This window comes from Salvelinus fontinalis, chromosome 27, assembly GCF_029448725.1.
Source record: "Salvelinus fontinalis isolate EN_2023a chromosome 27, ASM2944872v1, whole genome shotgun sequence".
NCBI lineage: Eukaryota > Metazoa > Chordata > Actinopteri > Salmoniformes > Salmonidae > Salvelinus > Salvelinus fontinalis.
The window spans coordinates 23,277,044-23,300,333 of record NC_074691.1 but is presented as its reverse complement, the minus strand read 5'-3'; the positions used below and the strand labels follow the sequence as shown (position 1 = coordinate 23,300,333).

Sequence of the window (23,290 nt, the reverse complement as noted above, 5' to 3'; positions counted from 1 at the left end):
AGACAATGGGTAAATGTCAGTGTTTCAAAGGGAGATCACACAGCTTGTGTTGTACAGGAGCGGAGGCCTAGATACATCCATCATTAGCCAGCTGTGGATTTCTGCCATAACACAGCAAGGCCCTCACTGCAAGTCTCTCTCACGTTACGACATGGCCACGGAATGCTGGCACATGACAACTTAACCCTGACGCAGGGCTTTCTTATCAGCCTGTTCAAGAGGGTGACAGACCTCATGAGAAAGCTGGATATCGAAATGAAGAGTAAGAGATGATATTGAAGAGGAAAAAGAAGGCCAAAGGCACCTCTTGGTAAGACTGCTGCAGCTGCACATATGAGGGAAGGGAAGCCCTCTATAGGTCAGACAGACAAGATATCAGTAGTTTTCTATTGTATTCATCACATGATGCCTGCAGGTTGCATTGTCAGCAGCACGTTGGAAATGTTTTTACATGGTTTTTGCTATGAAAGGACCTTAGAGTGAGAGAGAGAGAGAGAGAGAGAGAGAGAGAGAGAGAGAGAGAGAGAGAGAGAGAGAGAGAGAGAGAGAGAGAGAGAGAGAGAGAGAGAGAGAGAGAGTGACCCTATATTGAGGTCCTGGACTGAATAGTGATTGGGGAGAGAGAGAAAAGCTCCTCTCCTCTAACCCCCATGTCAGTGTGTTCCCTCTATCATACTAAGCTCCTGGCCGAAGAAGACGGAGCTGGTTGCCAAGGAGACGCACCACCTTCAAGGAGGACGAGAGCTCTCGCAAATCAACCCATTTATTCCTTACTGTGACATGAGGACCAGTGATAACAGTGACTAGTGTGTGGCAGTGTGTTTATTGGGAAGCATATACTGTAGCCTCGTTTTTCGAGCCATTACGTTCTTTCTCTCAATGACTACTGCATCACATCTACTGCTCCCAGGCCATATCCGTGACATATAGTTTGACTGTAACAGCCTCCTCCACTGCTCACCATGTTAATGCCAACTGTCCTGGCAGTATGTTTCCCCCTCCCTTAGTGACAATGAAATCACAGAGACTATCCTCTTCCTCCCATTGGCTGGGAAGCACCATGGTGATGCCCTCTGATTGGTCATGCCCAGCAGGCACACTCGGCCAATCAGGCTCACTGTATCCATGAGACTGAAGCATGTAGGGCTATTTAAATCCAACCACAGACACACAAGATTGCTTAGATGTACATTTCTATATTTTTTAAAGCAGGGGGGAAAGGTTTGCGAGTGGACAAACATTGCAAATCGAGACAGACCTGCTCGCTGCAGTGGTCGACCCATCTTCGGGGTTAAACTAAACCAGGGCGAAGCGTGAGTTGAATGAATGAAAGCAGCGTACCAATTCAGGTTGTACTCTTCTATCCCTCTACCCTGAGTTTGTTTATGAATATTGATAGAACTCTATCCCTTACTTGCATTCATGCCTACTTTGCCCTAAATGAAGCTGTGGCAGTGAGCGGAGACTGAACGGTGAAATCATGTGGACAGGATGAACTAAAGCTGGAGGTCTCTTTTCTCCTGTACAACTGTGTCAGGGGGGCACTGGGTATTGGTTGTTCATGCCACAGGAGCATGGTACAAACAGTGTTCTACATCTCACAGAGGAGCAGCATTGGAAAGAAAAGCAGCGGATGAAAAAGACGACGTAAGTCCGCTGCCATTTTGTGTTCGCTCTTTTTTCACTTTTTTTTCACTGACCATAAAATGGCGGATAATTCCTCTCCCGCCAGGTCAGCCATTACGGTCGTTTCGAGATTTGTTTTAGTTTAATATCACCTGCAACATATGCCGTAATGGTGACCATCATTTTTTGATGAACTTTGGAAACACTTTTAAAAGATTTGTATTTTGTAAATCAGATTTCATCCAAATATTTGTTTCATTTTTTATGCATTTTCTACAGCCTTATCTTAATTTCAAAGTAAACTACATGTATGACCCATGTACATTAAAATTGTACCATAATTTATGTAAATACAAATAAATAACTTTGATTTATCTTTAATCTCTGTGTTTACACTGTTGCCATTTACAGCATATTTTAAAAGTTCATATTTTATTGTGTTGATTAAAACATGAACTACCTGGTATTTCAATTGTACAGACAGAGAATGACTCCATGTACCTTTAAGGTGAGTGGAAACTATAGTAAAAGGAAAGGTGAAAGTACTGTATAGCAACGACCCACGTCATCTTACCGTAACCCTAACGATGACAACAAACAACAACAGATAGCCTACTAATATAGTCATGAAAATGAAAGGTTCTTCCCTCCAGTAATTCTATCAACCTTGACTGGAAATGGAAGGTGTAATTGCAAAAATTGGTTAATACAAATGTACATATGACCAAATGTACATGTCTGTGCCAGACTGAGACAGTCTAATTCTTTAAATACTGTATCTGTAGTCTACATTTAAAAAATGCACTACTTCATTCAGAGTTTAAGTGTCAGCAGCAGTTTAACGCGCCAGTGAGAAAGAGGAGGAGGGTGATTCAAAGGGCTAGACACATTAATGCAGATGTTTTAATTAGCCAGAGGGTATACATTGGGAATCAGGGTACTATAAAGCCTTTTCAGCTGAAAGGGACAGGGCCCACTCCCTCCCAATATATTTTTATTATTATAAATCAACGCCTTATTCTGAATACTTAACCAGAATGCAATGTCTGTGAGATGTGGAAAATGTACGTGACTATTGTTTGAGACAGTTTACGTCTGGGTTTAAAACATCCCTGGGGCACTGGGAAGAACATAGAAAAGTATAAGAATGTGACAAACAGCACAACTTCCATTTGAAAGATCATCTAAAGATGGAGCACCTTGACATGAAATGACAGAAGAGGGAAACTAAATCATTTTGGCAGTGGTTCTAATCTAATCTGCTCCAAATGATTGTTGCTGATGTATTACATAGCCTACCTACTACAGTATGTGGTGGTGGGATGCAATTGACTTGCTCAAATCTCCTGCTTTTTGTCATGTCAGTTTAGTGAGAAATTGACATTTTTATTTTTTATTTAATTGTCTGTCATGATGACAAACTGATGTTGAGGCCCGAGACTCGACAACATCAGTCATTTTCAGCTAGCTGGCTAGCGACCACTGCAAACTCACTTGCATCAAACTTGAGAAGCAATTACTTTTCTTGTTTGGCTGTAGAAGTTGGGTTGCCTCAAAATCGGCCAGTCATTTTACGGTGATCACCAATGGACGGCACGTTTATTTTAGGAATAGGAATTCTAGGTACTACTTCTAATCCCAAAAATGTGAACAAGCTAGCCTGGCTAACGTGTGACGTTAGTGTAGCATATCTAGCATGCTTGGTTTTATGATACCAGTTCATGGTGAGTATTCCTGGCAGTGCTATCAGTTTCTGAGTGCAACCAAGATGAAAATGGAATTTGCTTGTTTCTGTACACAGTTTATGTTTATTTTGAGCCACTCCGGTTTGTTGTCACAAGTAAAATACTTCCTGCCTGCCTCCTAGGTAAAACATCTTCAACCTGCCTCTGCTGCTCTTGTTTACCATGGTGACTGAGCCCTGCTTTCTCATTCACAACAAGCCCCATCCACTGTAATTCTGCATATCAATGCACTATGGTGCCTATTTCTGCAATGGCTTAAAACACTGTGTGTAATTCACCCATACAACCCAACTTTTCTTCTTCAGTAATACACCCAGGACTGAACCCATTTCAGTGATAAAATCATTCCCATAAAGCAGGTATTTCCTCAGGGGTACGCTCAATGCCATCGGGGGTACACCAAATAAAAATGTCATTCACATTTTTTATGTATATTCTATATATATTTTCAAACAGTACATTTATATTTGGGTGAGGTTTCTTTCCGCCTGAGTAGCCTCGTTTCACTGCCAAAGATAAAATTAAACCATCTAGTGTTCAGCGAAATGACAACACAATGTCAAATACAGGTGTTCGGGGAGACCTCCTCTCGAACCCAAAACGCTCGACCTCCCTCTATGTTCAGGTTAGGGATCTGGTTAAAACCCCTATCTTGTAACCCCCCTAGAAGTAGTACAGTGTCACATCCATACAGTGTACTGAATGAATAAGGTATCTCTTTTCCTCTTTCAGCATCTAGGCTTACAATTTTGAAGCACCAGACTCCAGACCGGGTTCTGGAACTCGCCTGTCTCCTCTGGAATATGTGGGTTCTTCTCCTCATTGTTCATCTCATATCCTCACTGTTGAAATGTACATTCATCTATGTGTATTCTGGTGAACTTGTTGGGGAGCTTGGAAAGCCTGAGTGTATTGTTCTGACTATACATACTACATCAGTGCTTGGTCCCTCGATGAGGAAGCCATTTTTGTGGCCTACCAGAAGCCCAGGTTGCCAGTGGCCCAGGATGAGGAGCCAGACCCCGTCAGCCACAAAGCCCTCCCCAAACCCCCTCTGACCCCCTGGACCTGAAGACGAGGGTGGCAGGGGTGATGCCGCGCCTCCTCAGAGCTGGCTGTCTGACAACACTCCCACCTGTGGCAGGTTCAACAGGGGGTAAAGGGAGATGGAGAGAGAGGGAGAAATGAAACAAAGATGGAGAGTTAGAAGGGAGTGAGACAAAGTTGCAAAAGCAATGGAATGAGAGATGGGAGGTAATATAAAGAGAGAGAGGTGCACGGTAGGTTTTTTGAGCGAGGGGGAGAAAAGGGGAGTGGAGAGGGATGGTCAATGGTTGCAATAAGCAAAACATGAACACTTTATTATTGTAAGGAAATATCTCTGCGTGTTGTTTGCCAGTCATTTTATTATTAATAAATAATTTGCACAGGCAGAGGGCTGGAGCAGCTCTTTTCCCAAAGGGAAATGAATGGAACCATTCACAGGAGGATGTTATACCTGATTTACCTTCCCACTTGGTTGATTGAGGTGGAAAACGGTATTCGCTGCAGCTGGTTTCAAGGTGGTTTAGTCTTCTTTAAAAAAAATGTTTTTAAATGTTTTTTGTTTAAAAATTAATTGTAATTTTTATTTATTGTTATTTTTTTGTCTTCTTTTTTGCACCTTTGCTTGCTGTCTTCACTGTATTATAAGGCTTTTGGGAAAAGCTAAAATGACTGTGTAGAGTTTGGTTATTTGTACATTTTCTAAACATTATTTTCTAATCTTTCACAAAATCAAAACACAACATCTGAAAAGATGGTGAGAACTTTGAGGGCAGTTCAGAACACTAGTATCCAATAACTATAATATCTCTTCACTATACTGTGTTTGTAGGGAGGGACAGTGTGAGTTCAGATTCCAGCCTAGGGCAGAGGGAGCTGTCAGCTAAGAGAAGAGGCAGGAGAGCCCCTTGTACTGAGCCTACTGATGGAGAGAAGAGAGACAAGGATTAGGGGAGGCCCCTCAACCTCCCCGATGCAGGACCAACAGTGAAAGGTACTGTATGCCTGCACATTTCTCTACATTTCATTCCTTGTTCTCTCTTTCATTCCTCCATATCCGCTTTCTCTTCTCGTCTTTCCACTTTGTCTCACTTCTGGCTGTCCACCCATCTCTTTTTTCTCTCTTTCTTTTCCCTCGTGTCTTTTTTCTCTCCCTTTTGATGTTTTCTTTTACTATTCTACTCTCTTATTCTACCTCTTTCTCCCACTTCTCTCTCCCTCCCTCTCACCTCCTTCTCACTCTCTTTCCCCTCCCTCCCTCCCTCCCTTCCTCCCTCCCTCCCTCCCTCCCTCCCTTTCTCCCTCCCTCCCTCCCTCCCTCCCTCCCTCCCTCCTCCTTCTCTTTCTCTCTCCTTCTCTCTCCTCCCTCTCCCTCTCACCTCCATCTCACTCTCTATCTTTCTCTCTACTTCTCCCTCCCTCCGTCTCCCTCCTTTTGGCCTAGGTGACATTAAGTGTAGATGTATTGGCACACAAAGGATTCCATGGTGACAATTACCACAGTGGTGAATTATACCTCCTATTCTTACATTTCACGGGCCTGGCTCAACCCTGATGCAATGTTTTGGCCACTCTCTTTCAGTGTGTCCGATTCAAAGACTTTGACTACCCCTCACCTCTGTGCTTTCTCACTCATTTTGGTTCTTTACATATGCAGATTGCCTTCAAGTTTATTCAATGTATTTCATGAATTTATCCTACTCTTCAATGAAACCAGAACTTTGGGTGAGAGAGGGAGTAGTTTTAGCAAAATGTGTATGAAAATTAAAGTCTTATAAGATATTCTATGAGCTTTCAGCCACCCCCATCTTAGCCTAATGGACAAGTCAACCTCAGTCTTCAGCAGTGGTGTAAAGTACTTAAGTAAAAATACTTTTAAGTACTACTTAAGCGTTTTTTTGGGGTGTCTGTACTTTACTTTACTATTTATATTTTTGCCAACTTTTACTTTTAAAAGTAACACACTAAAATCACACACTTCTCAAAATAACATCCCTGGTCATCAATACTGCCTCTGATCTGGTGGACTGAACACAAATGCTTGGTTTGTAAATGATGTCTGTTGGAGTGTGCCCCATGGCTATCCGTCAATAAAAAAGAAAATGAAAATTGTTCTGTCTGGTTTGCTTAATATACAGAATTTGAAATGGTTTATGCTTTTACTTTTACTTTTGATACTTAAGTACATTTTAGAAATTCCATTTACTTTTGATACTTACATTTAAAACCAAATACTTTTTAGACTTTTACTCAAGTAGTATTTTAATGGGTGACTTTCAATTTTACTTGAGTCATTTTCTATTAAGGTCTTAAGTATGACAATTGAATACTTTTTCCACCACTGGTCTTCAGGTCAGGTACTTGTCTAAATGGATCCTAGTTTCCAAAACTATCTTCTCAGCCAAGACCTTCCCAATACAATAGACCTATCTATCTGTTATCAACATCACCATCACTGACCGGTCAGTCTTCAGGAGAGGCTCGAACAGTTTCTGCCTACCTCATCAGGAGTGTGTCAGTTATAGAGATATATAACTCCAGACATGAGGACGGGGCCTGTTGTTAAAATCCATCCTCACATTGTTTGGCTAGAGCTGCTAGGACTGTGACAGGGGAACAACAATAAAACACTTTCACTGAGAACCAAGATCCCCCCCCTCCCCCCCAATGTTACTGAGAACCTACAATAGATTCGAAGCCAGACCCCCAACTCTCACCCCACTGATCTAGTTACACAATATATGTGAGATCACCATCTGCAGATTTTCATGGACATGATCTGAAAGCCCTTCACTCTTTGTTTTGCAAACTCATACCATTTATTTTCACAGTTCAAGTTCAGTGTTTAAGGTTTACATGTCTCTACTCCCAAACTCCAGTCATTATCCTTGTTTAGAACTTTCCTATTTAGACCAAGCCATCTTAGAGAAAGTGGAAAGAGAGCGTGGAGTTGAGCCAGGGGTGAGAGAGAGAGAGAGAGAGAGAGAGAGAGAGAGAGAGAGAGAGAGAGAGAGAGAGAGAGCGAGAGAGAGAGAAAATAACAGATTCCTATACAGAGTCAGAGAGGTTTAGAGTTGGAGTGTGCCGTGCACGCTTGAGAAATGGAGAAAGAGAGTGAGAAATAAAAAGAGAGCGAGATTAGACATTGGCTGCTTCTTTTTCTCCAATAAGCATGGGCTTTATAGCTCAAAATGGCTGTCTATTAGATTTGGGTGCCCATCTGGGCACGGCTAGAAGCCGCGTAGCAGCGTCTCTGGTGGGACTGACTACTGTCCCCCGGCCAGGCACTGCCCAGGCCCAAGACACAGATGAGATCATGTCTCGGAGAAGGCACTATCACACACAGAGGCCCTATTACCAGGCCCTGATCCCATCACACAGACCGCATGCTCTTGCTCTCTCTCTCTCTCTCTCTCTCTCTCTCTCTCTCTCTCTCTCTCTGCCTATGCCCTATGCCCTATGCCCTATGCCCTATGCCCTATGCTCTATGCCCTGTGTACCAGCCTCAGTTATGTTAGTAAGTCATCCAATATATGCTTTAGCCCGGTAGGGATATTAAAGCACTGTCAGGATTCATTTGATCATCAATGACAACAACAAGACAGTGAACAAAACAGTGTAAATTAAAACAGCAAGTTATCGGTGGTTCTGTAACTGAAAAAACCTGTTGAGTAAAGTCACAGTGACAAAGCATGAACGGCTTTAACCAGGGTTAACCCACAAAGCTGTGGTCTCAGTTCCTGTCTGTTGCAGGTCTCTTTGTATGCGACTGACACAAGCTCAGGCACACACACACACACACACAGGAGCAGACAGCAACACAGGCTATATACAATACAGTATCAGGAAGAGAAGCTTCAGTTACTGCAACCTCTGTTGCAATGGGGACACCTGGTGTTAACTGAAGTAACTGGTCACATACAGTGATATACAGTGATATACAGTTATATACAGTGACATACAGTGCTATACAGTGATATACAGTGACATACAGCGATATCCAGTGACATACATTGATATACAGTGACATACAGTGATATACAGTGATATACAGTGACATACAGCGATATCCAGTGACATACATTGATATACAGTGACATACAGTGACATACAGTGACATACAGTGACATACAGTGATATCCAGTGACATACATTGATATACAGTGACATACAGTGACATACAGTGACATACAGTGATATACAGTGACATACAGTGACATACAGTGATATACAGTGATATACAGTGGCATACAGTGACATACAGTGATATACAGTGATATACAGTGCCTTCAGAAAGTATTCATTCCCCTTTTCTTATTCCACATGTTGTTGTGTTACAGATTAAATGCATATATATATACAAGACGGTATAGTAGGTGTCTAACCCTAACCCTATACAAGACGGTATAGTAGGTGTCTAACCCTAACCCTATACAAGACTGTATAGTAGGTGTCTAACCCTAACCCTAACCCTATACAAGACTGTATAGTATGTGTCTAACCCTAACCCTATACAAGACTGTATAGTAGGTGTCTAACCCTAACCCTAACCCTATACAAGACTGTATAGTAGGTGTCTAACCCTAACCCTATACAAGACTATATAGTATGTGTCTAACCCTAACCCTATACAAGACTGTATAGTGTGTCTAACCCTAACCCTATACAAGACTGTATAGTAGGTGTCTAACCCTAACCCTATACAAGACTGTAAAGTAGGTGTCTAACCCTAACCCTATACAAGACTATATAGTATGTGTCTAACCCTAACCCTATACAAGACTGTATAGTAGGTGTCTAACCCTAACCCTATACAAGACTATATAGTGTGTCTAACCCTAACCCTATACAAGACTGTATAGTAGGTGTCTAACCCTAACCAAGACTGTATAGTAGGTGTCTAACCCTAACCCTATACAAGACTGTAAAGTAGGTGTCTAACCCTAACCCTATACAAGACTGTATAGTATGTGTCTAACCCTAACCCTATACAAGACTGTATAGTAGGTGTCTAACCCTAACCCTAACCCTATACAAGACTGTAAAGTAGGTGTCTAACCCTAACCCTATACAAGACTGTAAAGTAGGTGTCTAACCCTAACCCTATACAAGACTGTATAGTAGGTGCCTAACCCTAACCCTAACCCTATACAAGACTGTAAAGTAGGTGTCTAACCCTAACCCTATACAAGACTGTATAGTAGGTGTCTAACCCTAACCCTATACAAGACTGTATAGTAGGTGCCTAACCCTAACCCTATACAAGACTGTATAGTAGGTGTCTAACCCTAACCCTATACAAGACTGTATATTATGTGCAATGCCTACACATCACCTACACCTAATGATAAAGTGAAAACATGTTTTTAGAAATTTTAGCAAATGTATTGAAAATGATTTTTTTTTTAATTCACACCCCTGAGTCAGTACATGTTAGAATCATCTTTGGCAGCGGTGACAGGTGTAATTCTTTCTGGGTAAGTCTTTAAGAGCTTTGCACACCTGGATTGTACAATATTTGCACATGATTCTTTTTTTTAAATCTTCAAGCTCTGTCAAGTTGGTTGTTGATGCTAGACAGCCATTTTCAAGTCTTGCTATAGATTTTAAAGCCGATCTAAGTCAAAACTGTAACTAGGCCACTCAGGAACAATCAATGTTGTCTTGGTAAGCAACTCCAGCATATATTTGGCCTTTCCTGCTGAAAGGTGAATTTGTCTCCCAATGTCTGTTTGAAAGCAGACTGAACCAGGTTTTCCTCTAGGATTTTGCCTTTACTTAGCTCTATTCCATTTATTTTTATCCTAAAAAAACTCCCCAGTCCTTGCCGATGACAAGCATACCCATAACATGATGCAGCCACCACCATGTTTGAAAATGTGAAGAGTTGTACTCAGTAATGTGTTGTGTTGGATTTGCCCCAAACATAATGATTTCAGGACATAAAGTTAATTTCTTAGCCATTTTTGTGCAGTTTTACTTCAGTGCCTTATTGCAAACAATAGTATTGTGGAGTAAATACATTGTTGTGGATCCATCCTCAGTTTTCTCCTATCACAGCTATTAAACTCTGGAACTGTATTATTTGTGTACTTTTTACCCCTTTTTCTCCCCAATTTCCTGATATCCAATTGGTAGTTACAGTCTTGTCCCATCGCTTCAACTCCCGTACAGACTCAAGAGAAGCGAAGGTCGAGAGCCATGCATCCACCGAAACACGACCCTGCCAAGCCACACTGCTCACTTAACCCGGAAGCCAGCCACACCAATGTGTCAGAGGAAACACCGTCCAACTGGTGACCGTGTCAACGTGCATGTGCCCGGCCTGCCACAGGAGTCGCGAGAGCGCGATGGGACAAGGACATCCCGGCCAAACCCTCTCATAACCCGAATGACGCTGGGTCATTGTGCGCCCCCTCATGGGTCTCCCGGTCGCGGCCGGCTGCGGATCTGTAGTGACGCCTCTAACCCTGCGATGCAGTGCCTTAGACCGCGTGTGCCACTCGGGAGGCCCTCTGGAACTGTGTAAAGTTACCATTGGCCTCATTTTGAAATCCCTGAGCGGTTTCCTTACTCTCCGACAACTGAGTTAGGAAGGACTTTGTAGTGACTGATACACCATCCAAAGTGTAATTAATAACCTCACCATGTTCAAAGGGATATTTAATGTCTGCTTTTTTACCTATCTACCAATAAGTGTCTTTCTTTGCGAGGCATTGGAAAACCTCTGTGGTCTTTGTGGTTGAATCTGTGTTTGAAATTCACTGCTCGACTGCAAGACCTTACAGATTATTGTATGTGTGAGGTACAGAGATGAGGTAGTCATTCAAAAATCATGTTAAACACTATTGCAACTTATTATGTGACTTGTTTAAGCACATTTCTACTCCTGAACTTATTTAGGCTTGCAATAACAAAGGGGTTGAATAATTATTGACTCAAGACATTTTCTCTTTTCATTTGCAATTAATTTGTAAACCATAGTCTATGCACTAGAAATTCATGGAAAGTATGGACACAATAAAACATTTATACTATACATGAATACATTTTTTAAAGTTATTCAAGTATAAATTACCAAAATTACTATAGATTACTATAAATAAACCAAAAATGTAAAAATAAATATTTTAGCAGACGATCTTAACCAGAGCAACTTAGAGCAGCAATTAGGGTTAAGAGCCTTGCTCAAGGGCACATCGACAGTCGTATCGCTTAATCGGCTCGGGATTTGAACCAGCAACCTTTTGATTATTGGCCCAAAGCTCTTAACCATTAGGACACCTGCCGAAGATTCCAGTAACTTTGGTAAATTACAGTTGCTTTGCAACCATAGTTCAATAGTTTACTGAACCATACAGTTCTAGCTGTACGTTAGGATCAACTAAGAGTAACTATTTACAGCAGCGACCAACGGAGAGGGTAGCCTACACCAGGACAAGTGTTAAACCTAATACACATAGATGTTTGGTACCCTGTAGGTGGGTAGATGTGTCAAACCTTTAGTTCTTATAACAAGTTTGTGACAAGTTTCTTTGAATATCGATTTTGATATAGTTTTACCTTTGTTACCCCGATTTTGAAGGATTTTTTAATTTGAGCTTAAAGTCAGAGTTGGTTTGATGTTTACATATTGACTGGTGGAGGACACTGCTAAATGAAAAGTAAGCTGCTAGTAAGCTGCTAAATGAAAAGAACGAAGAATGTTCATCTAATCTCCAAGATAAACACCTTTCTTTCCTCTTGACTATGAGAGCTTAGCAGTGTGTCACACTGATCAGGCAGTGTTGTTGCTAAGGGCCTCACTCCCACCTTCTGTAAGCAGCAGCCAATGGCAGTCAGAGCTGTTGGACTGTAACCACCGTTTCCTACACCAGGCAGCCAGGCACACAGATCATATGCAAATGTTCAGTAAAGAGGTGTCAGGATGTGAGATAGAAAACACACAGACAGACACACACACACAGACACACACATAGACACACACACAGACACACACACACAGACACACACATAGACACACACACAAACACACAGACACACACACACAAATCAGAGGAAGTTCAGATGAGAACGGTGACCTTTCGTTGCATCAAACTTCCTGCAGATTTATTTTAAGACGCTGAACTTGTGAACCATATTCAGCCCTCTAGCACCATGTTGGATGTTCTTCCCTTTTCGTCTCCTTGTTTCTGTGTCTGTTAGGAACAGAGTTAGGAACAGAGTTAGGAACGGAGTTAGGAACAGAGTTAGGAACAGAGTTAGGAACGGAGTTAGGAACGGAGTTTGGAACGGAGTTTGGAACGGAGTTTGGAACGGAGTTTGGAACGGAGTTAGGAACGGAGTTAGGAACGGAGTTAGGAACAGAGTTAGGAACAGAGTTAGGAACAGAGTTAGGAACAGCGTTAGGAACAGCGTTAGGAACAGCGTTAGGAACGGAGTTAGGAACGGAGTTAGGAACGGAGTTAGGAACGGAGTTAGGAACGGAGTTAGGAACGGAGTTAGGAACAGAGTTAGGAACGGAGTTAGGAACAGCGTTAGGAACGGAGTTAGGAACGGAGTTAGGAACAGCGTTAGGAACGGAGTTTGGAACGGAGTTAGGAACGGAGTTAGGAACAGCGTTAGGAACGGAGTTAGGAACGGAGTTAGGAACGGAGTTAGGAACAGAGTTAGGAACGGAGTTAGGAACAGCGTTAGGAACGGAGTTAGGAACGGAGTTAGGAACAGCGTTAGGAACGGAGTTAGGAACGGAGTTAGGATTGGAGTTAGGAACAGAGTTAGGAGCGGAGTTAGGCAATGGAGACAGATCAGCCAGCCAGGAGGCTGAAGAGGAATCAGTGGTGTAGAGAGTTAAGATTGTCTCTCTTTTGCAAGAGCTGGAGTCCATCGCTGCAGGAAGTTTTCTGTTTGCTATGAAACGGACTCCAAAAGAAAGTGCAAACAGATGTTGTTCTCAATATTAGGACACTGATGACTGGACGGTGTTGAATTGCAATTCGTTCCCTAATCCATCTAGGTCCTGTACAAAAAGCACCTCTTTCATAAATGGACAAATAATTGTATTAATTTTGGGGAACTGGGGAAATGTAGCGAAAACAAAGTTTCTCATATGCTATTCAACTGATTTCATTATCATGCTAATATGTAAGATCGGAAATAGATTTTGGTAGAAAAACACACGCACACAAATAAAAAAAATAAACACAGAGCCATTTTAACCATCAAAAAAAGCTAAACAAATAGTGTTGTGTACAGAATTCTCCTAGTTTGACTTTGCAGTCTGACGACCGCCAAATGGAATCTACGGCTATAAATATTTTAACACTTTTGAAATGTAATGGAAATTCATTTGAAGGATAAATATAAAATATTTATTGTACCAAGTACCTCCTGGCTCATGCATAAAACACTTCTCAGATTGGCTGAGAAATTGCAGTATGTTGAGTCAAGCGTGTGGCCAAACTTTTTGGTTCTGAAAGAGGCAGTTGACCGCTTTTTTTTCAACACAAGAAAAACACATTTATTTTACCTAGAAAACACAAGAAAAAGCACCCCACCCTCTCTCATGTAAAGTACATGAGGTTAATTATGCATATTCACTGAGTGCTAAATCCTAACATACTGTAAGATATGAGTGCATACCTCTGTCTGCATATGCATCCATTATACACGGCAGTGGTATATTTGCAAAAAAAAGTTTAAAAAAGTTTACAAATATATATGTTTTCTCAATCATGTGACACTCAGGTGAATCAGAGGACACCGTGGAGAGGCTGTGTAACATCTGTGACCATCTCCATGGCGCCTTGGCCGAGCAAGGCATGCTGGGCCAGTGTTGCAGGACTCAACCTGCAGCTCACCAAACTCACCCTAGCTGTGAGTACAATCAATGTCATTTATGGTGATTCTCTTTCTCCCATCTCTTCCCTGCCCTAATACACAACAGTAGATTTCCCAGACATGCCAGAGCGTTGGGATTCAAAACAAAGCGTTGCAGGCAAAACCTTTACCTTGGTTTTAACCTTTACTTAACACCCATCCCGGATCCGGGAGCATCCTCATCAGTAAAAGCTGACTAGCATAGCCTAGCATAGCGCCACAAGTAAATAATAGCATATAAATATCATGAAATCACAAGTCCAATACAGCAAATGAAAGATAAACATCTTGTGAATCAAGCCATCATTTCCGATTTTTAAAATGTTTTACAGCGAAACCACAATATGTATTTCTATTAGCTAACCACACTAGCCAAAGACTCAACCGCATATTTTCACCATGTTTCTACCGCATAGGTAGCTATCACAAAACCGACCAAATAGAGATATAATTAGTCACTAACCAAGAAACAACTTCATCAGATGACAGTCTTATAACATGTTATACAATAAATGTATGTTTTGTTCGAAAATGTGCATATTTGAGGTATAAATCTTAGTTTTACATTGCAGCTACCATCAAAAATATCACCAAAGCAGCCAGAATAATTACAGAGAGCAACGTGAAATACCTAAATACTCATCATAAAACATTTAGGAAAAATACATGGTGTACAGCAATTGAAAGATAAACATCTTGTGAATCCAGCCAATATTTCCGATTTTTTAAGTGTTTTACAGCGAAAACACAACATAGCATTATATTAGCTTACCACAATAGCCAAACACACAACCGCATTTATTCACCGCATAGATAGCGTTCGCAAAAACCAGCAAAAGATATATATATATATATTTTTTTTTTTATATATATATATTTTTTATAAAAAATAAAAAATATATATAAAATTAATAACTAACCTTGACCAACTTCATCAGATGACAGTCTTATAACATCAGGTTATACAATACACTTATGTTTTGTTTGAAAATGTGCATATTTAGAGCTGCAAACCGTGGATATACATTGTGAATATGTAGCATCAATTCACCAGAATGTCCGGAGCTATTTTGGACACTCACCTAATCTGACCAAAGAACTCATCATAAACTTTACATAAAAATACTTGTTGTATGGCAAATGAAAGATACACTGGTTCTTAATGCAACCGCCGTGTTAGATTTTTAAAAATAACTTTACCATTAGAAACAGCTTGCGTTATTGCGAGACAGAAATAACATTTTCCACAGAAATACGAAATAACATCATAAATTGTTCTTACTTTTGCTGAGCTTCCATCAGAATCTTGTACAAGGAGTCCTAGGTCCAGAATAAATCGTTGTTTGGTTTTAGAATGTCCTTTTCTCCTGTCGAATTCGCGCCACAATGCTAGCCATTGTTGATGACGTTCCCAATTTCTCTCGACGCAAAGAACGGAAAACTCCAAAAGTCCCAATAAACGTTGAATAATCTGATAAAACTCGGTTGAAAAAACATACTTTACGATGTTATTATCACATGTATCAAATAAAATCAGAGCCGGAGATATTAGCCGTGTATACCGAACGCTTATCAGAAGACAATATGGAGGTGCTTCGCGCGCCTAGGTAGAGAAAGGAAATTCCTGACCTGCCACTCCAAAAGCTCTTGTTCGACCTCAGATCAAGCTAGACACCCCATTCCACCTTCCACTGCCTGTTGACATCTAGTGGAAGGCGTATGAAGTGCATGCATATCGATAAATATTAGGCAATTGAATAGGCAGGCCCTGAAACAGAGCCTCGTTTTCAGATTTTTCACTTCCTATCTGGAAGTTAGCTGCAAAATGAGTTCTGTTTAACTCACAGATATAATTCAAACAGTTTTAGAAACTTGAGAGTGTTTTCTATCCAATAGTAATAATAAAATGCATATTGTATGATCTAGAATAGAGTATGAGGCCGTTTAAATTGGGCACAATTTTTTCCAAAGTGAAAATAGCGCCCCCTACTGACAAGAAGTTTTAAAGAAGGTAGTCAAGGCAAACGAGCCACTTGAGAAATGTACTCATTAAAAGTAACCTCTGTGATCTCCATCTTTCTAGTTACTATTTTGTGTCCGGGGGATGTGGGCAACAAGTTTCTCTATGCCAAACAGACGTTATATCCGTACAGGTGTGTAAGGCAGAACATTGGTACATTGTGGGGGGCAACCTGTCTGTCTAGAGCAGGCCTGGGCAAAGGCTGGCCCGGGGCCGTATGTGGCCCGCGACCTGATTCAGTACGGCCTGCAGAATCATGCTCAGATCACATAAAGAATTTGCTATCGTAAAGTTTTGAAAAATGTATTTGTTATTCAAATTAAAAGCTCAATAAATACTCACCTTTGTGTAATGATTTAACTCCCACCGCTTGTGGGACATTTATTTTGAAGGCACGTATAAATAACAACTGCACGAGGACAGACTGACTGACAGGCTGACACACATCACAGTTACAGATAGTAGCTAGCTAGAAATTGTGCAAAAATACGTTTTTCAAAGATTTAAAAGAAAAGTAGACAATGAATGTAGGGTGTTCCAGCAAGAGTGGACATCAACATATTTCTATATTGAGGTATCAGGGAAAGTTGTGTGCTTAGTGTGCAAAGAGAGCATCGCTGTCGTGAAAGACTACAACATGTCCCGACACTTCCCATGCAGAGAAATATAGGAATATGTCTTCTGAGCAGAGGGCAAGTGCATCGAATGAGTTGCTTTCACAGTTGCAAAAGCAGCAAGGACTTTTCACAAAACTGCATTCAGCAACCAATGGAATTGCAAGAGCTAGCTATGTACTGTCCCACAAAATTGCTAAACATAGCAAGCCATTCGCTGAAGGCGAATTCATTAAATAATGTTTAATTGACGCTGCAGCAATACTTTGCCCCGACAAGAAAGAGCTGTTTGAAAATGAAACAACAGTTGAAAAACAAAGTAAAGGATTTCACCTATTTCTCATTGGCCCTGGATGAGAGCAGTGATGCACGTGACACGGCGCAGTTGTTGATATTCTTACATGGAACCCAAACCGGCTGCGCGCGTGCGCCATTGTGCGGCATCGTGCATAAATGTATTTTGTCCCCCCACAACAAACGTGATCACAACACGCAGGTTAAAATATCAAAACAAACTCTGAACCAATTATATTAATTTGGGGACAGTTCGAAAAGCATTAAACATTTAAGGCAATTTAGATAGTTAGCTTGCACTTGCTAGCTAATTTCCTATTTAGCTAGCTTGCTGTTTGTAGCTAATTTGTCCTGGGATATAAACATTGAGTTGTTATTTTACCTGAAATGCACAAGGTCCTCTACTCCGCCAATTAATCCACACATAAAATGGTCAACCGAATCGTTTCTAGTCATCTCTCTTCTTTCCAGGCTTTTTCTTCTCTTGACTTTATATTGCGATTGGCAACTTTCATAAATTAGGTGCATTACCGCCACTTACCGTTGGTCTTCGTTGGTCTTTCAGTCACCCACGTGGGTATAACCAATGAGGAGATGGCACGTGGGTACCTGCTTCTATAAACCAATGAGGAGATGGGAGAGGCAGGACTTGCAGCGCAATCTGCGTCAGAAATAGAACTGATTTCTATTTTAGCCCTTGGCAAAGCAGACACTCATTGGCGCGCTCAAGCAGTGTGGGTGCAATAATTGAATAACAAAGATTTCTACATTTATTTTCCAACGCGAGCGCACGCGACGCGAGCAGTGTGGTCAGCCTGTTACGAGGCATAACACCAGACTGAAATTACAGAGGAGCTTTCTTCAGTGCAGTCAATGAAGAGCATAACCACAGCAACAGATTTATTGGAGGAGGTTAATAAGTGTGTGGCAAAGTTTAGAAAAGTTATCCAGTGTGACCACTGATGGGTGCCCAAAATTGACAGGAAAAAAGGTGAGGCTTTGGAAAAGGATACAAGATCAAGTAGCTGAGCTGAACCCAGATGACAAAATGATGTCCCTGTACTGCATTATTCATCAGGAGGTGCTCTGTAAATGTGTTCTGAAAATGATATCCCTGTACTGCATTATTCATCAGGAGGTGCTCTGTACATGTGTTCTGAAAATGATATCCCTGTACTGCATTATTCATCAGGAGGTGCTCTGTAAATGTGTTCTGAAAATGATGTCCCTGTACTGCATTATTCATCAGGAGGTGCTCTGTAAATGTGTTCTGAAAATGATGTCCCTGTACTGCATTATTCATCAGGAGGTGCTCTGTAAATGTGTTCTGACAATGATATCCCTGTACTGCATTATTCATCAGGAGGTGCTCTGTAAATGTGTTCTGAAAATGATATCCCTGTACTGCATTATTCATCAGGAGGTGCTCTGTAAATGTGTTCTGAAAATGATATCCCTGTACTGCATTATTCATCAGGAGGTGCTCTGTAAATGTGTTCTGAAAATGATGTCCCTGTACTGCATTATTCATCAGGAGGTGCTCTGTAAATGTGTTCTGAAAATGATATCCCTGTACTGCATTATTCATCAGGAGGTGCTCTGTAAATGTGTTCTGAAAATGATATCCCTGTACTGCATTATTCATCAGGAGGTGCTCTGTAAATGTGTTCTGAAAATGATGTCCCTGTACTGCATTATTCATCAGGAGGTGCTCTGTAAATGTGTTCTGAAAATGATATCCCTGTACTGCATTATTCATCAGGAGGTGCTCTGTAAATGTGTTCTGAAAATGATATCCCTGTACTGCATTATTCATCAGGAAGTGATCTGTAAATGTGTTCTGAAAATGATATCCCTGTACTGCATTATTCATCAGGAGGTGCTCTGTAAATGTGTTCTGAAAATGATATCCCTGTACTGCATTATTCATCAGGAGGTGCTCTGTACATGTGTTCTGAAAATGATATCCCTGTACTGCATTATTCATCAGGAGGTGCTCTGTACATGTGTTCTGAAAATGATATCCCTGTACTGCATTATTCATCAGGAGGTGCTCTGTACATGTGTTCTGAAAATGATATCCCTGTACTGCATTATTCATCAGGAGGTGCTCTGTACATGTGTTCTGAAAATGATATCCCTGTACTGCATTATTCATCAGGAGGTGCTCTGTAAATGTGTTCTGAAAATGATGTCCCTGTACTGCATTATTCATCAGGAGGTGCTCTGTAAATGTGTTCTGAAAATGATATCCCTGTACTGCATTATTCATCAGGAGGTGCTCTGTAAATGTGTTCTGAAAATGATATCCCTGTACTGCATTATTCATCAGGAGGTGCTCTGTAAATGTGTTCTGAAAATGATATCCCTGTACTGCATTATTCATCAGGAGGTGCTCTGTAAATGTGTTCTGAAAATGATGTCCCTGTACTGCATTATTCATCAGGAGGTGCTCTGTAAATGTGTTCTGAAAATGATATCCCTGTACTGCATTATTCATCAGGAGGTGCTCTGTAAATGTGTTCTGAATATGATATACCTGTACTGCATTATTCATCAGGAGGTGCTCTGTAAATGTGTTCTGAAAATGATATCCCTGTACTGCATTATTCATCAGGAGGTGCTCTGTAAATGTGTTCTGAAAATGATATCCCTGTACTGCATTATTCATCAGGAGGTGCTCTGTACATTTGTTCTGAAAATGATATCCCTGTACTGCATTATTCATCAGGAGGTGCTCTGTACATGTGTTCTGAAAATGATATCCCTGTACTGCATTATTCATCAGGAGGTGCTCTGTAAATGTGTTCTGAAAATGATGTCCCTGTACTGCATTATTCATCAGGAGGTGCTCTGTAAATGTGTTCTGAAAATGATGTCCCTGTACTGCATTATTCATCAGGAGGTGCTCTGTAAATGTGTTCTGAAAATGATATCCCTGTACTGCATTATTCATCAGGAGGTGCTCTGTAAATGTGTTCTGAAAATGATATCCCTGTACTGCATTATTCATCAGGAGGTGCTCTGTAAATGTGTTCTGAAAATGATGTCCCTGTACTGCATTATTCATCAGGAGGTGCTCTGTAAATGTGTTCTGAAAATGATATCCCTGTACTGCATTATTCATCAGGAGGTGCTCTGTAAATGTGTTCTGAAAATGATATCCCTGTACTGCATTATTCATCAGGAGGTGCTCTGTAAATGTGTTCTGAAAATGATATCCCTGTACTGCATTATTCATCAGGAGGTGCTCTGTAAATGTGTTCTGAAAATGATATCCCTGTACTGCATTATTCATCAGGAGGTGCTCTGTAAATGTGTTCTGAAAATGATATCCCTGTACTGCATTATTCATCAGGAGGTGCTCTGTAAATGTGTTCTGAAAATGATATCCCTGTACTGCATTATTCATCAGGAGGTGCTCTGTAAATGTGTTCTGAAAATGATATCCCTGTACTGCATTATTCATCAGGAGGTGCTCTGTAAATGTGTTCTGAAAATGATATCCCTGTACTGCATTATTCATCAGGAGGTGCTCTGTAAATGTGTTCTGAAAATGATATCCCTGTACTGCATTATTCATCAGGAGGTGCTCTGTAAATGTGTTCTGAAAATGATGTCCCTGTACTGCATTATTCATCAGGAGGTGCTCTGTAAATGTGTTCTGAAAATGATATCCCTGTACTGCATTATTCATCAGGAGGTGCTCTGTAAATGTGTTCTGAAAATGATATCCCTGTACTGCATTATTCATCAGGAGGTGCTCTGTAAATGTGTTCTGAAAATGATATCCCTGTACTGCATTATTCATCAGGAGGTGCTCTGTAAATGTGTTCTGAAAATGATATCCCTGTACTGCATTATTCATCAGGAGGTGCTCTGTAAATGTGTTCTGAAAATGATGTCCCTGTACTGCATTATTCATCAGGAGGTGCTCTGTAAATGTGTTCTGAAAATGATATCCCTGTACTGCATTATTCATCAGGAGGTGCTCTGTAAATGTGTTCTGAAAATGATATCCCTGTACTGCATTATTCATCAGGAGGTGCTCTGTAAATGTGTTCTGAAAATGATATCCCTGTACTGCATTATTCATCAGGAGGTGCTCTGTAAATGTGTTCTGAAAATGATATCCCTGTACTGCATTATTCATCAGGAGGTGCTCTGTAAATGTGTTCTGAAAATGATATCCCTGTACTGCATTATTCATCAGGAGGTGCTCTGTAAATGTGTTCTGAAAATGATGTCCCTGTACTGCATTATTCATCAGGAGGTGCTCTGTAAATGTGTTCTGAAAATGATATCCCTGTACTGCATTATTCATCAGGAGGTGCTCTGTAAATGTGTTCTGAAAATGATGTCCCTGTACTGCATTATTCATCAGGAGGTGCTCTGTAAATGTGTTCTGAAAATGATATCCCTGTACTGCATTATTCATCAGGAGGTGCTCTGTAAATGTGTTCTGAAAATGATATCCCTGTACTGCATTATTCATCAGGAGGTGCTCTGTAAATGTGTTCTGAAAATGATATCCCTGTACTGCATTATTCATCAGGAGGTGCTCTGTAAATGTGTTCTGAAAATGATGTCCCTGTACTGCATTATTCATCAGGAGGTGCTCTGTAAATGTGTTCTGAAAATGATATCCCTGTACTGCATTATTCATCAGGAGGTGCTCTGTAAATGTGTTCTGAAAATGATATCCCTGTACTGCATTATTCATCAGGAGGTGCTCTGTAAATGTGTTCTGAAAATGATATCCCTGTACTGCATTATTCATCAGGAGGTGCTCTGTAAATGTGTTCTGAAAATGATATCCCTGTACTGCATTATTCATCAGGAGGTGCTCTGTAAATGTGTTCTGAAAATGATATCCCTGTACTGCATTATTCATCAGGAGGTGCTCTGTAAATGTGTTCTGAAAATGATATCCCTGTACTGCATTATTCATCAGGAGGTGCTCTGTAAATGTGTTCTGAAAATGATATCCCTGTACTGCATTATTCATCAGGAGGTGCTCTGTAAATGTGTTCTGAAAATGATATCCCTGTACTGCATTATTCATCAGGAGGTGCTCTGTAAATGTGTTCTGAAAATGATATCCCTGTACTGCATTATTCATCAGGAGGTGCTCTGTAAATGTGTTCTGAAAATGATATCCCTGTACTGCATTATTCATCAGGAGGTGCTCTGTAAATGTGTTCTGAAAATGATATCCCTGTACTGCATTATTCATCAGGAGGTGCTCTGTAAATGTGTTCTGAAAATGATATCCCTGTACTGCATTATTCATCAGGAGGTGCTCTGTAAATGTGTTCTGAAAATGATATCCCTGTACTGCATTATTCATCAGGAGGTGCTCTGTAAATGTGTTCTGAAAATGATATCCCTGTACTGCATTATTCATCAGGAGGTGCTCTGTAAATGTGTTCTGAAAATGATATCCCTGTACTGCATTATTCATCAGGAGGTGCTCTGTAAATGTGTTCTGAAAATGATATCCCTGTACTGCATTATTCATCAGGAGGTGCTCTGTAAATGTGTTCTGAAAATGATATCCCTGTACTGCATTATTCATCAGGAGGTGCTCTGTAAATGTGTTCTGAAAATGATATCCCTGTACTGCATTATTCATCAGGAGGTGCTCTGTAAATGTGTTCTGAAAATGATATCCCTGTACTGCATTATTCATCAGGAGGTGCTCTGTAAATGTGTTCTGAAAATGATGTCCCTGTACTGCATTATTCATCAGGAGGTGCTCTGTAAATGTGTTCTGAAAATGATATCCCTGTACTGCATTATTCATCAGGAGGTGCTCTGTAAATGTGTTCTGAAAATGATATCCCTGTACTGCATTATTCATCAGGAGGTGCTCTGTAAATGTGTTCTGAAAATGATATCCCTGTACTGCATTATTCATCAGGAGGTGCTCTGTAAATGTGTTCTGAAAATGATATCCCTGTACTGCATTATTCATCAGGAGGTGCTCTGTAAATGTGTTCTGAAAATGATATCCCTGTACTGCATTATTCATCAGGAGGTGCTCTGTAAATGTGTTCTGAAAATGA

At 40.7% G+C, this 23,290-nt stretch overlaps 1 long non-coding RNA gene across 3 annotated transcripts in view; it reads left to right on the top strand.

The window, feature by feature from the left end:
* The first annotated feature begins 607 nt into the window (after window positions 1-607).
* Window positions 608-23,290, top strand: part of LOC129825317 (uncharacterized) — a 43,991-nt gene continuing 21,308 nt past the window's right edge. Inside the window, exons 1-3 of one of the 3 annotated variants that reach the window (XR_008754850.1) lie at window positions 608-1,647; window positions 4,104-5,409; window positions 14,163-14,291. This is a non-coding gene — a long non-coding RNA (uncharacterized LOC129825317). Of the gene's footprint in view, window positions 1,648-4,103; window positions 5,410-9,295; window positions 9,690-14,162; window positions 14,292-23,290 lie in introns of those variants that run through there. The other 2 variants (XR_008754852.1, XR_008754851.1) reach the window with 2 other exon arrangements.